Source organism: Octopus sinensis, unplaced genomic scaffold (genome assembly GCF_006345805.1).
Source record: "Octopus sinensis unplaced genomic scaffold, ASM634580v1 Contig01902, whole genome shotgun sequence".
NCBI classification, from domain to species: Eukaryota; Metazoa; Mollusca; class Cephalopoda; order Octopoda; family Octopodidae; genus Octopus; species Octopus sinensis.
The window spans coordinates 357,878-370,436 of record NW_021825194.1 but is presented as its reverse complement, the minus strand read 5'-3'; the positions used below and the strand labels follow the sequence as shown (position 1 = coordinate 370,436).

Genomic DNA, 12,559 nt, shown 5'->3' with positions numbered 1-12,559 from the left:
CCGATCCGGTCCACATATTTGGTGTATGATTCTGATGGCCTGTAGGGAGAGCAGTAAATTTTTTCTCAGCGAAAGTTGTCTGTTGTCGCAGTTATTTGGCAGAAGTTCGAGTAGTTGGAGTCTTTTAGATCCCATTTATTCTTCTTTATCCTTTTCATGCAACTTATCCCTCGCCTTGTCATAAAACTGTTATATATCTCCGTTCAATTCAAAGGGTCGCTCGAATTTCTTTCGATTGTGCCGTGATCTGCGATAGATTGCCCGTCTCTTGTCCAGGATTAAGTATGTAGTTGTAATCAGGCTTGCCAAACGTATTTTGATGAAAGTACCAGATTTAGCAAAATAAAAATACCAATTTTCCCTCAAAAGTACCAAAATTTTAATTTGTAATATTTTGCCTAAAAATCAACTGAAATGCATAATATATATTATTTATAATATACAGGACATTATTTTAAAGTGACCTACACATATTTAATGTACTTACTTTATAATTAGAAGATTGCCTTGACAACAGGGTGAGGTTCCTCTTTGTACCAATATCCTTATCCTTCTTTTAATTTAGCACAAAGCTCTGCATTAGGTGTATAAGTTGTGCAGTTTACATCATGAAGAAGACTTTTGAATGTAGCAGTGCATTGATTGTTTGAGTATGCAGTTTAGACCTATTCTTGACATTAATGTTATTTAGGACTGACTCTCGGTTGCAGCTGAAGAATGTGGTAATGATAGGAGTTGAAACATAAGACATGATAGGACCAGATAACGAGCTTCATCTCCATATTTTTCCTTAGAAATTTTATACCAATAATCTGGTTTGGTAGCTTCGGTTATGTCATTGTTATCTTGAAGTTTAAGTTCTCTCCATTCTTTATTAAGAGCTTCAATCTGACTCTCCTTAACAATATTTGGAAATTTGCATTTCAGGAGAACAATTGAACTTGGACCATTGCAATCACGAATACTAACTGGGTCTAGTGCCTCTAGAAGCTTCAGGTTACGGAAGAAATCATGTGTAAAGAAGCGCTGAAAAAATTCCTTCCCAAGGCACATATAAAAACTTAATTTGGATCTAGTCTTTCTCATTCGCAAAATCAGTCCCACTTAATTTTGCTCAGATTGCTTTCATTTTTGGTGTATCGATACAACTCTGAATTTTGATTACGATCAAAGAATTACTTTATCTCGTAAGTTAAAGAATCTGATGTTATTTGGAATTAAAGCAGGGAAATTTGGGTAATTTTAGCCAATCAGCAGACAGCGTGGTATTACCATGACAATAGGACACTGTGTTGTGGTTCACTTCACTGTTGTCTTACTGTTGTCAGTGACGCACGTTGTTTGATGTTGATTTTTTACAATTGATTCTTCACACCACGAGATTCTTTTCACCCGTGTGTTTTGTTTTAATTTTTCTGTGTTAGTATGTTGCATATTTTTCTGTGCTTCTCTGTGTATTTATTCTTATCGTAGTTTATAAATCCAAACGTTACTCAACTCTGGAGTTTTGGAGACAGACACACACACACGCGCGCACACACACACGCGCGCACACACACACGCACACACACACACACACACACTTATATATTAATGACTAGCTGAAGGTGACCCGCTCTATGCGCGGGTCAGAGTGTGGTTGTTACTTTCTGTTGCTTCCTTTCAGCACGTAAAAAGCACCATCCAAACGTGGCCGATTGCAGCGTCACTTTGACTGGCTTCTGTGCCGGTGGCACGTAAAAAGCACCAACTGATCGTGGCCGCTGCCAGCCCCCCCGGCACCTGTGCCGGCGGCATGAAAAAAGCACCCACTACGCTCACAGAGTGGTTGGCGTTGGGAAGGGCATTCACCTGTAGAAACACTGCCAGATCAGACTGGAGCCTGGTGCAGCCTCCTGGCTTCCCAGACCGCGGTCAAACTGTCCAACCCGTGCTAGCACGGAAAACGGACGTTAAACGATGATGATGATTCTCCCTCTTTGTTTCTGTGTCCTTTCTCTCTCACTTTCCCCACTCTCTTACTCTTCCTTTCTCTCGGACTCTCCCTCGCTTTCTCGTACTCTCTATCTTTATCTATCTCTCTCCCATTTATAAACAACAAAAGATCTTGAGTAAGTTGAGAAATAAAATATTTAGAAAGATCAATCATAAATATCAGGCAGTAACAACGGAAAGGTGTGCTTCAAGGCAGACAGCAAAACACTAACATTTAAAAGGGACAGACGAACTTGCGAGCTGAATAAAAATAATAAAATATTGGAAACCAAAGTTTGAAGGGATAGAATCTGAGGATAGTAGAGTCACCATGGCTGGCATTTCTTAACGACGGACAGCAACGTTTTGACAGTTTAACGGCTGGCGTAAAATTTTGAACTTGATGTAAAAGAAAATCCCTAAACACCAAGTTTTGAAGTGATTCTTTCTCACGACAGTAGACTCACGATGGCAAGCATTCAAAACTTCTTCATCATGGACGGCAACACATTGACGATTAAAAGGCTGGCGCAAATTTTTTAGCTTGATGTAACAGAGAATTGCTAAAGACCCGCTCCTTTAAATTTTAATCCCCTTCCAGCCCCATTTAGACCCTTTTCACATTTTGGTTAATATAACCCGATTTCATTTGGGTCTATTGGGGCCACATTTTATAAGATGAGGAATTTTGTCCTAGAGGTCACGCCTTTCATTTGAGGGAAAAAATAGTTGTCATGCAAATTTGCGAGCACTTTTAATATAGGTCTGCATATTTTCAGCTCAACCGACCACATAATGCACACATTATATATATATATATGTATATATATGTGTGTGTGTGTGTGTGTGTTGGAGTCTCTCATACGTGAGCGTTGACGCTGAATTCGACGGGTAAGCAGGTAACCTTGTCTTTGATGAAATAGCTGTGAGCTGCTGGAGTTATTTCTCTGACGGGTAATAGGAATTTCCATATCCTCCGAGGAAATTAACTGTTGACCCAGACAATTAGAATTAATTTTAATAAAAGCATCAATTTAAGAAAAAATAATAAAGTAGTAAAAAATGAAAATTTAGCACGAAAAATTTGCAGGGTTCTAAATAAATGTTAAAATGTAATAGATACGAAAAACCTACGTTATCACCAGAACACGAACGCTGGTTGGTGTGTTCTGTTTGTATTTGCTCCGTCGGCGCGTTGACAGGCGGACAATAGAACGCGATGGCGGTGGCGATGATAATTCTCTCTATGAATGCAGACAGATACATAAAAGAAGGCCGTTTGAGGAAGTGAAAGTAATGGGAATGTATGAAATAGAGTGAGTGAAAAAGTGCTGGGAAGAGAGGAAATAGCGAGAGTGAGTTGAGGAAGACAGATACATTAAAGAACCGGAGTGGACTTGTCAAAGTGGGTTTTTGACCCTAGCAACGACACCTTTTAAGATATGATGTCCCTGTAAATTTTGGAGTCAATCGGACGGGATGTAGTGGCCTTGAAAGCGATCCAAGCGGTAAAAACGCATTTCAGTTTTATATATAGAGATGTACATAAATACGTGGCAGGTATACATAATACTGAAATACGCATAAAGTAAACACATGCAGGCAAATATATTAATATTACAAATTTAAAAAAATAAAAAATACAATCAATGAATGAGAAAGACTAGATCCAGATGATACATGTTGATTTTATTAGGTATTTCTATTTATTTACAAACCTACATTGAAACTAAGTATTTCTGTTTATTTACAAACCTACAATGAACAGGTCAGACGCTACATTTCATAGAGTACAACCTTAAAATTGACACTGCTCCGCTAAACGCAGAAATTTTCTGTCTCGCTATTGGCCAAATATATCCAGTTTTTTCGATTTTTAAACCTCTGTAACTTTTTCCCCGATTTTTTCTCCTCAACATCATACCTTCAAAACAATGAGGCTGGAATGCTTTCAGATTTTTTACTTTTGACATGAAATTGTTTCAATGCAGTTGTGCTAATAAATGAAGCTTATACATACATACATACAACATACATACATACATACATACATACATACATACATACATACATACATACATACATGCATACATACATACACACACACACACACACACTCACACACATACACACATACATACATGCATGCATACATACATACATGCATGCATGCATACATACATACACACATACATACACACACATACACACATACATACACACACACATACATACATACATACATGCATGTATGCATACATGCATGCATGCACACACACATACATACATACATACATACATACATACATACATACATACATACATACATACATACATACATACATACACACATACATACATTAGACTTTCGTCTGTGATGTCTTTGGTGTGTGCATGTGTTCGTGTCTGCATTAGTACTTGTATTCTCTTTTCTCTTTTACTTCGACCCCGGACTTATTCTTTTGTAAGCCCAGTACTTATTCTATCGGTCTCTATTGCCGAACCGCTAAGTAACGGGGACATAAACACACCAGCATCGGTTGTCAAGCAATGCTAGGGGACAAACACAGACACACAAACACACACACACGCATATATATATACAACGGGCTTCTTTCAGTTTCGGTCTACCAAATCCACTCACAAGGCTTTGGTCGGCCCGAGGCTATAGTAGAAGACACTTACCCAAGGTGCCACGCAGTAGGACTGAACCCGGAATCATGTGGTTGGTAAACAAGCTACTTACCACACAGCCACGTAGATATCTGAGTTTTATCCTTTCAACTGATGTTTAAAAAACACATTTATTACTTTAAAGCTGGAAAGTGTAGTATGACAATAGTGTTTACCAACCACTACTACTACTACTACTACTACTACTACTACTACTACTACTACTACTACTACTACTACTACTACTACTACTACTACTACACTTCACGTCTGCTAGCACTCAGTATTATAATTACCAACCTAACCACCTAGTGCTCTGATGTACTTACCATACAGCCAACTCTCCTTACTGTGATATGACTTATCTTCGTTGCCACCCGCTAGGAGTGAAGCCTCTACTTATTCCTTGTTCCTTTCACTGCACTCCCCACTCCTATCATCTTTTCTAATGATCTATCATTTACTTCATCTACAACTGCCGCTCTTTTGTTTCAACCCTGATCTTGTTTCTCCACTACAGATTCCGAATCCTATTTATTGCAAGTACCCACGCGCGCTCACAAACACACACACACACATACATATATTACTTTTACGCTACATTTTTACAGTCACATTATATATAAAAGCACACTCACTCATACATAGTCTCACACACATATGTATCTATTTACCTATCTGTGTATCTATCTCTCTTTCTCTATCTATCTATCTATCTATCTATCTATCTATCTATCTATCTATCTATCTATCTATCTATCTCTGTGTGTGTGCATATCTATGTATGCTTATGCACCCCCCCCACACACACACACACAACCCTCCACACCCAACTCCTCCTCACACGCACACACAAATGATATAACAAATATGTCGGTAACTAATTTGTTTGTTTTAACGCTCTTTATTTTGTTTTCTGTCCTTCTTGCTTTCTTCCCTTCCCTGTGAATTGACACAGCAACTTCGATGGTTTTACCATTGACTCAAGCTAGGCACTCTGCAAAAACGGTCGACCAGCCTTCCTTTTTTTCCAAAGCTGTCAATATGACAACTTTATTTAACTTGCCGAATTCATCTCAGGTTTCTCTCCTTCCCTTCTCTTCCTTTCTGGCTTACTTTTCCAATTCAACTGTATTTTTTCCTTTTCGTAAAGCAGCACACGCGCGCGCAGACACACACAAGTACATATACATGCACAGAAATAAACATGCTCACACTCTAATACTACCTACACGCTTACAAACTATACAAACTGTGCAGACATACGTATTGTTGTGAGTGAATGCATTTCTGTTTACATATAGTGAATGTGTGTGTGTGTATAAGTGTATGAGTGAGTATATGCATAATATATGTGTGCGTTTGTGTACACACAAATATTTATATGTAAGAATGATTTTGTGCGTACATACGTGCGTATGAGTATTGCTTTAAGGCACCAATCTATTCAGACGCACGGGCTCGGATCCTACCGCTGCCAATTACTTTTAGGCGCAGGTGTGGCTGTGTGGTAAGAAGTTTGCTTTCCAACGACATGGTTCTGGGTTCAGTCTTACGGCTCGGCACTTTGGACATCTGCCTTCTCCTATAGCCACAGGTCAACCAAAGCCTCGTGAATGGATTTGGTAGACAGAAATGGAAAAGAGTCCGTCGTACACACACACATACACACACACACGTATGTATGTATGTTTGTATGTGTGTGTGTGTGTGTGTGTGTGTGTGTGTGTGTGTGTGTGTGTGTGTTGTGTGTGTGTGTGAGTTTTTGTATTAGTGTTTGTCCGCCTACATTGGTTGACAATCAGTGATAGCTTGATTACGTTCCCGTAACTTTGCGGTTCGGTAAAAGTGAAACCCGTAGAACTTTTGGAGATTAATTCCAACCGTGTGCAACTCAAGTTTGTAAATAGCCGGGAAGATTAGATTTTTGCGGATACGATGAACATGATTAAACACGAATTACGACCACTCCAAACTGAAGTAGTAAGGAGGCCAAATGTGAATATAGAAAATCGCGAATCTGACCAAAACCAATTTATTCCTGTTAATACACTTATTCTCCCTCTGACTGTCCGAAACCTTCAGAGAAACTTCGAATATGTGCCATTTCGTAGACTAACTTTTAAAAAAATTGCGATCATTTTATTGGTTGCATAATTTCACTTTTAAAATTAATGATCGACACGAACTTATTTAATATAGTTCTATATTTAAGACATGGGGAATTATGTACATTATTTACATTATTTACATTCGACGGATATTTGTCCTCATCTTGTTTGTTGTTAACACAACGTTTCGGCTGATATACCCTCCTGCCTTCTTCAGGTATCTTGGAGAAATTTCAAACCTGGGTTCTCATTCTTAAGGTATTTTTCGATGTTATTATTATTATTATTATTATTATTATTATTATTATTATTATTATTATTATTATTGTTGTTGTTGTTGTTCAGGTCACTGCTTGGAATCGAACATATGCCCACAGGCATATGGCGGAGTGGTTAAGAGCGCGGGCTACTAATCCCAAGATTCTGAGTTCGATTCCAAGCAGTGACCTCAACAACATCAGCAACAACAACAACAACAATAATAATAATAATAATAACATCGAAAAATACCTTAGGAATGAGAACCCAGGTTGGAAATTTCCCCAAGACACCTGAAGAAGGCTGGAGGGTATATCAGCCGAAACGTTGTGTTAACAACAAACAAGATAAGAACAAATATCCGTCGAATGTAAATAATGTTATTTAATGTACTCCATAAGAATGTCTATGTCTATTAATAGGCATACGCAGATAATAATGGTTTCAAAGTTTAGCACAAGGCCAACAAGAGGGGGTAAATCGATCACATCGACCCACAGTGCTCAGCTTGAATTAATTTTATCGACGCTGAAACGATGAAAGGTAAAGTTGACTTCGGCAGAATTTAAAATACGCAGGTAATAGTAATCCATTAAATAGGAGGCAGGGAATGTAATTTGCACTGCCCAACAGTAACTAGTAATCATGTCCCTTACATTTTCTTCCTTTACTATGCAAGCTGAGAAAGCCGAAGTTATAAGTCTCTTTTAAGTTGATTAAATGTTAATATTTGGAACTTTATTATAAACACATAAATGCGATACATTATTTCGACGTCTCCAAAAATCATATCTCAAAATACAGCATTATGATATAAACATAGCTAAAATAATTCTTATAGATGTATCGAATGAAGTACATAGAGATTTTCTTCTTCTTCTTCTTCTTTGAGAGAGAGAGAGAGGCGGGGAGGGGAGATAAAGAAGAAGAAGAAGAAGAAGAAGAAGAAGAAGAAGAAGAAGAGCAGCTTGCAGCGGTTGTTTGCGATTCTTAAAGAAAATTAGAAATAATTTCAAGAAGACAATTAAAATCTGATCTTTGGTAGGAGACAAAGTAATTGCCGTGGACATTTTTCTGACATATTTTACCTCAGCGCCAAAATACTCAGCCTCAAAAACCAGGTTCAAACTGAAACACAAAGCTGAAACACAACATGCTAATACCACATGTAATAGAAATAAAATTCATTAGGGGCTCCTTTTTGTAACTCAGCATGAATCTACAATGGTTGAGTTTCACAAAAAAGAATAAGAAAAAGAAAAGAGATGAAAAAAAAGAGGGCAAGGAGAGAACAAGTGTAATTTGCAAATCAATTGGTTAGTTATCTTTTTATTCTAAGCCACTGTCCGGAGAGTGTTTCCAAAATGCGAACCTTGAAACACGTAATGTCCAAAGAAATGTAGCATACAGCTTCATAGAATGTAAGGTGGTGATGACGGAAAGCATAGAAATTTTGGGGCAGTCGATTAGATCGGAAACGTAAAGACAGATATATACCTATTTCTTTACTACCCACAAGGAGCTAAACACAGAGGGGATAAACAAGGACAGACAAACGGATTAAGTCGATTACATCGATCCCAGTGCGTAACTGGTACTTAATTTATTGACCCCGAAAGGATGAAAGGCAAAGTCGACCTCGGGGGAATTTGAACTCAGAACGTAACGGCAGATGAAATACCTATTTCTATTTCTTTACTACCCACAAGGGGCTAAACACAGAGGAGACAAACAAGGACAGACAAACGGATTAAGTCGATTATATCGACCCAGTGCATAACTGGTACTTAATTTATTGACCCCGAAAGGATGAAAGGCAAAGTCGACCTCGGCAGAATTTGAACTCAGAACGTAGCGGCAGACGAAATACCTATTTCTTTACTACCCACAAGGGGCTAAACACAGAGAGGACAAACAATACCACAAAGCATTTCGCCCGGCGTGCTAACGTTTCTGCCAACTCGCCGCCTTGATGGAAGCATAGAATAATGATTACAAGGGAGGACGTGTAATTTTTTTGAATGCTGCATTGCCACTTTCTACTAGAAAATAAATTAAAGTCCAATCTATTTTAAAGTTTATTTAAGAAGTTTATCATGAATAAAATTCCGTAAAACAATGCCAAAACTCATACGTGTCGGAGACTCTGTCCTTTATTGTTAAAGTTTAAATCAACAAAAGGGAAACTTTACATGCGTATCTACCTAACATTTTATCGATTTCTGAATTTGGTTACACAGACGCGTATATGCGTTCACCTCCAACATGAAATGGAATAGATGCAAGTGGAGCTGGAGCTTTAGAATTCAGAAACCGACTGATATATCAAGAAAGGATTAAAAGTTTCAAATATAAATTCTTAAGTTGGCATAAATATCCAGGTTAACGTAAGATATGGATGGACGTAAACAGGACGGTTTGATCTTTGTGGCTTTGGATCTATGGAGGAAGAGTACTTAACATTCGGAAACTGACATGGTGAAAGAGAAGGAAATAGAGAACAAGGACCCAGACTCGAGATGTATTGATTCCTACGAAAATACTGGGGACATTTATAATGGCTGAACGGGGAAGAAGAGGAATAAGAAATAAAGAAAGGAAATATGGAAATAAAGTGAGACGATGGTAGACAAAGAGAATGGTGTGAGATTTGGATAGAAAATATGATCTGAATTGTATCCTGATTCGATTGCAACCAAAATATCTCTGGCGGCTAAAAAAAGAATATGCAAAATAAAGACAGGGAAAAGAAAGAGAGAGAGAGAGAGAGAGAGAGAGAGAGAGAGAGAGAGAGAGAGAGAGAGAAAGAGACGAAGAGAGAAAGAGAAAGAGAGAGAAAAAATAAAGAGGAGGGGAGAGGGAAAGACAAAAATTAAGAATAGAAAGTGAAAAAGTGAAAAAAAAAAAAACACCAAATCATATGCAAACCATACAATTTGTGTTTAAATTATGAAGCGTATCTTATACATACTTGACTAGATAATTTAAACGCGAGACTAAAGCAGTACCGATGGATATTTCAGCCTCGGTATCTCTGTTCAGTTTTTGAAACTATTAAGTTAGCTGCTTTTTCTTTCTCTCTTTCAGTTGTTCTTTGTCTCTACTATCTTTTAATCTTTGAAACACTTGAGTAATTACCCAGATCAATTAGTGTTAACACTGGTTGAATAAATAGTATATAGCTCATGGCTTGTTTGCTTCTTATTGTTTTCTTTTCTTTTTTTCTGTCTGTCTGTCTGTCTCTATTCAAGAAGAGTACAACTGTCGAGCGAATCTGTAATTAAGATAGTTTCGCCGACCTCCCTGAATAGGGAGGAGCGAGCCTGTTTTCTCTCGATAGTTGCTATGGCGAAAGAAGTAGTATGGAAGACGAGAGTAAAAGGAATTGCAACAGGCATGTTATCTCCAGTCTCGAGCTAATCAGCTTTTTCATTTTCCACATGAAACGGAAAATAAGGCTGGAGAAGAAATGCCTGTCGCAAAGTGTGTTTCGTAAAAGATGGAAGTCTATAGCAAGTATGTTGCGAGTGAAAGAACCTGTTTAATCGAGAATGTAAAAAAGGAGAAAGCAAAGTCTTCAGTGTGAGTATGTGGTTTGTGGGGTCAACCGTGTCCCCCGCTTCATTTTTTTGTTATTCACTCATTCTCATTTAATTGTATATATTTTAATTGTTTGTTTATTCATATGTTTCGTCTCATTCGATACCCTGACCCCAATGTTTGTTTTGTCCCTTCTTTTTCTCAACCTTATGGTGAATAAAGAAATACTCTCTCTCTCTCTCTCTCTCTCTCTCTCTCTCTTTCTCTCTCTTTCAAGTAGCAATGTACAAGTGAAACTAACTACCATATAGAATTATATATGTTAATAAACAGTTATAATGATGATGTGCAACGATAATATGCACCGAATAAATGAGATAACAATATTAATTGCGTTTTGAGATAGTCTTTTATTTATATCATTATTAACGTCGTTACTGTGTAGAATACAACATCTTCAAGTTGAGTTGTTTGTGTACACAAGTTTTTTGTTGTTCCATAGTCCATTCTGTATGGTAGTTAGTTTCGTCTATAAGTGACTACCAGAGAGAGAGAGAGAGAGAGAGAGAGAGAGAGAGAGAGAGAGAGAGAGGGGGAGAGGGAGCGAGAGAGAGAGAGGGAGAGAGAGAAAGAGACAGGTAGACAGGAAGTAAGAGAGAGTCTAAACAAATATAGAGGGTAAAAGTTGTGTTGGCCCTCGCATAAAGGTGCTGCTTCTCCATCGGCGCCGGAACAAAGAAGACAGAAAGAGGAATGCTGTCTGAGGGATCTTTTCCCTTTGAACGGCAGATCGAGAAATTAATTTTTTGTAACTAAACACTTTTCAAACATCGGACACTGGTAGAATGTGTCATATAGAACAACTTTTACTCTTAGCGTTGTTGAGAAAAGTTTTCATTTTCGAAGTTATTTCGTGTTAAAGTTGTCGTATTTCGGTAATTTCAACCAATCAATGACGTGTATTCAGCTGAATAAAATTACTGCCGTTGTCTGTCAACAACAACTTCCAGCGGTGTATATTTCGTTTGTCACTGTTATTTATGATACCGTTCGTGCGTTTGTACTGGTTAACTTTAGGATTTTAGGGTTAGGGTTAGGGTTTTAGGGCTAGGGTTAGGGTTTTAGAGTTAGGGTTAGGGTTGTGGTTTTAGGGTTAGGGTTAGTGCGTTCGGGTTGGAGTTTTAGGGTTAAGGTTAGGGTTTTAGGGTTAGGTTAGTGTTTTAGAGTTAGTGTTAGGGTTAGGGTTTTAGGGTTACTGTTTCAGGGTTAGAGCTTTAGAGTTAGGGTTAGGGCTAGGGTTTTAGGGTTAGGGTTAGGGTTGGGATTTTAGAGTTAGAGTTACGGAAAAAGTGAAAAACGAAGAAATTGGAGGAGGAGGGGGAGGGAGCAAAAAAAGTATTTCCGAAAATAGTAGATGAAAAGCAGGGGAAAAAACTAAAAGCAGTAGAAATGCACGAACGATTGTGGTGGTGCCATGAAGTAAACATGCTTCAGATACACTCGTTTATTCATACAAACGTAACTGAGATGAAATATGTCATAAATAACAGAGACGAACGAAATATACACCGCCGGAAGTTGTTGTTGACAAACAACAGCAGTAATTTTATTCAGTTGATTGGTTGAAATTACCGAAATACGACATAACTTTGAAAATACAAACTTTTCTCAACAACACTAAGAGCAAAAGATGTTTTATATGACACATTCTACCAGTGTCCGAAGTTTGAAAGTGTTTAGTTACAAAAAATTCATTTCTCGACCTTCCGTTCAAAAGGTAAAGATCTTCTCTAAGTGGCGGCCAAGGATCAAAGAGAAAGAGATGATTTTTGGTTGCGTATTTATATTCTTCTAAACCAAATTAGGTCAGGCTAAACAAAAGATTTCCCTCTGTATCCGATTTGACCCATGATAAGTTAAGCGCTCAGTTTATACTCATAAATTTCTAGTGCAACAGGCTAAAACAATAAGTAGAGGACCTGTAGGAAATTGTGAATTCGATT

The 12,559-nt window shown here is 37.9% G+C and overlaps 1 long non-coding RNA gene across 1 annotated transcript; it reads left to right on the top strand.

The window, feature by feature from the left end:
- The first annotated feature begins 11,635 nt into the window (after positions 1-11,635).
- On the top strand, positions 11,636-12,093 carry LOC118760925. The gene is made up of 3 exons (XR_004997042.1): positions 11,636-11,682; positions 11,749-11,767; positions 11,893-12,093. It is a non-coding gene; the product is annotated as an uncharacterized LOC118760925 (long non-coding RNA).
- The last annotated feature ends 466 nt before the right edge of the window (positions 12,094-12,559 follow it).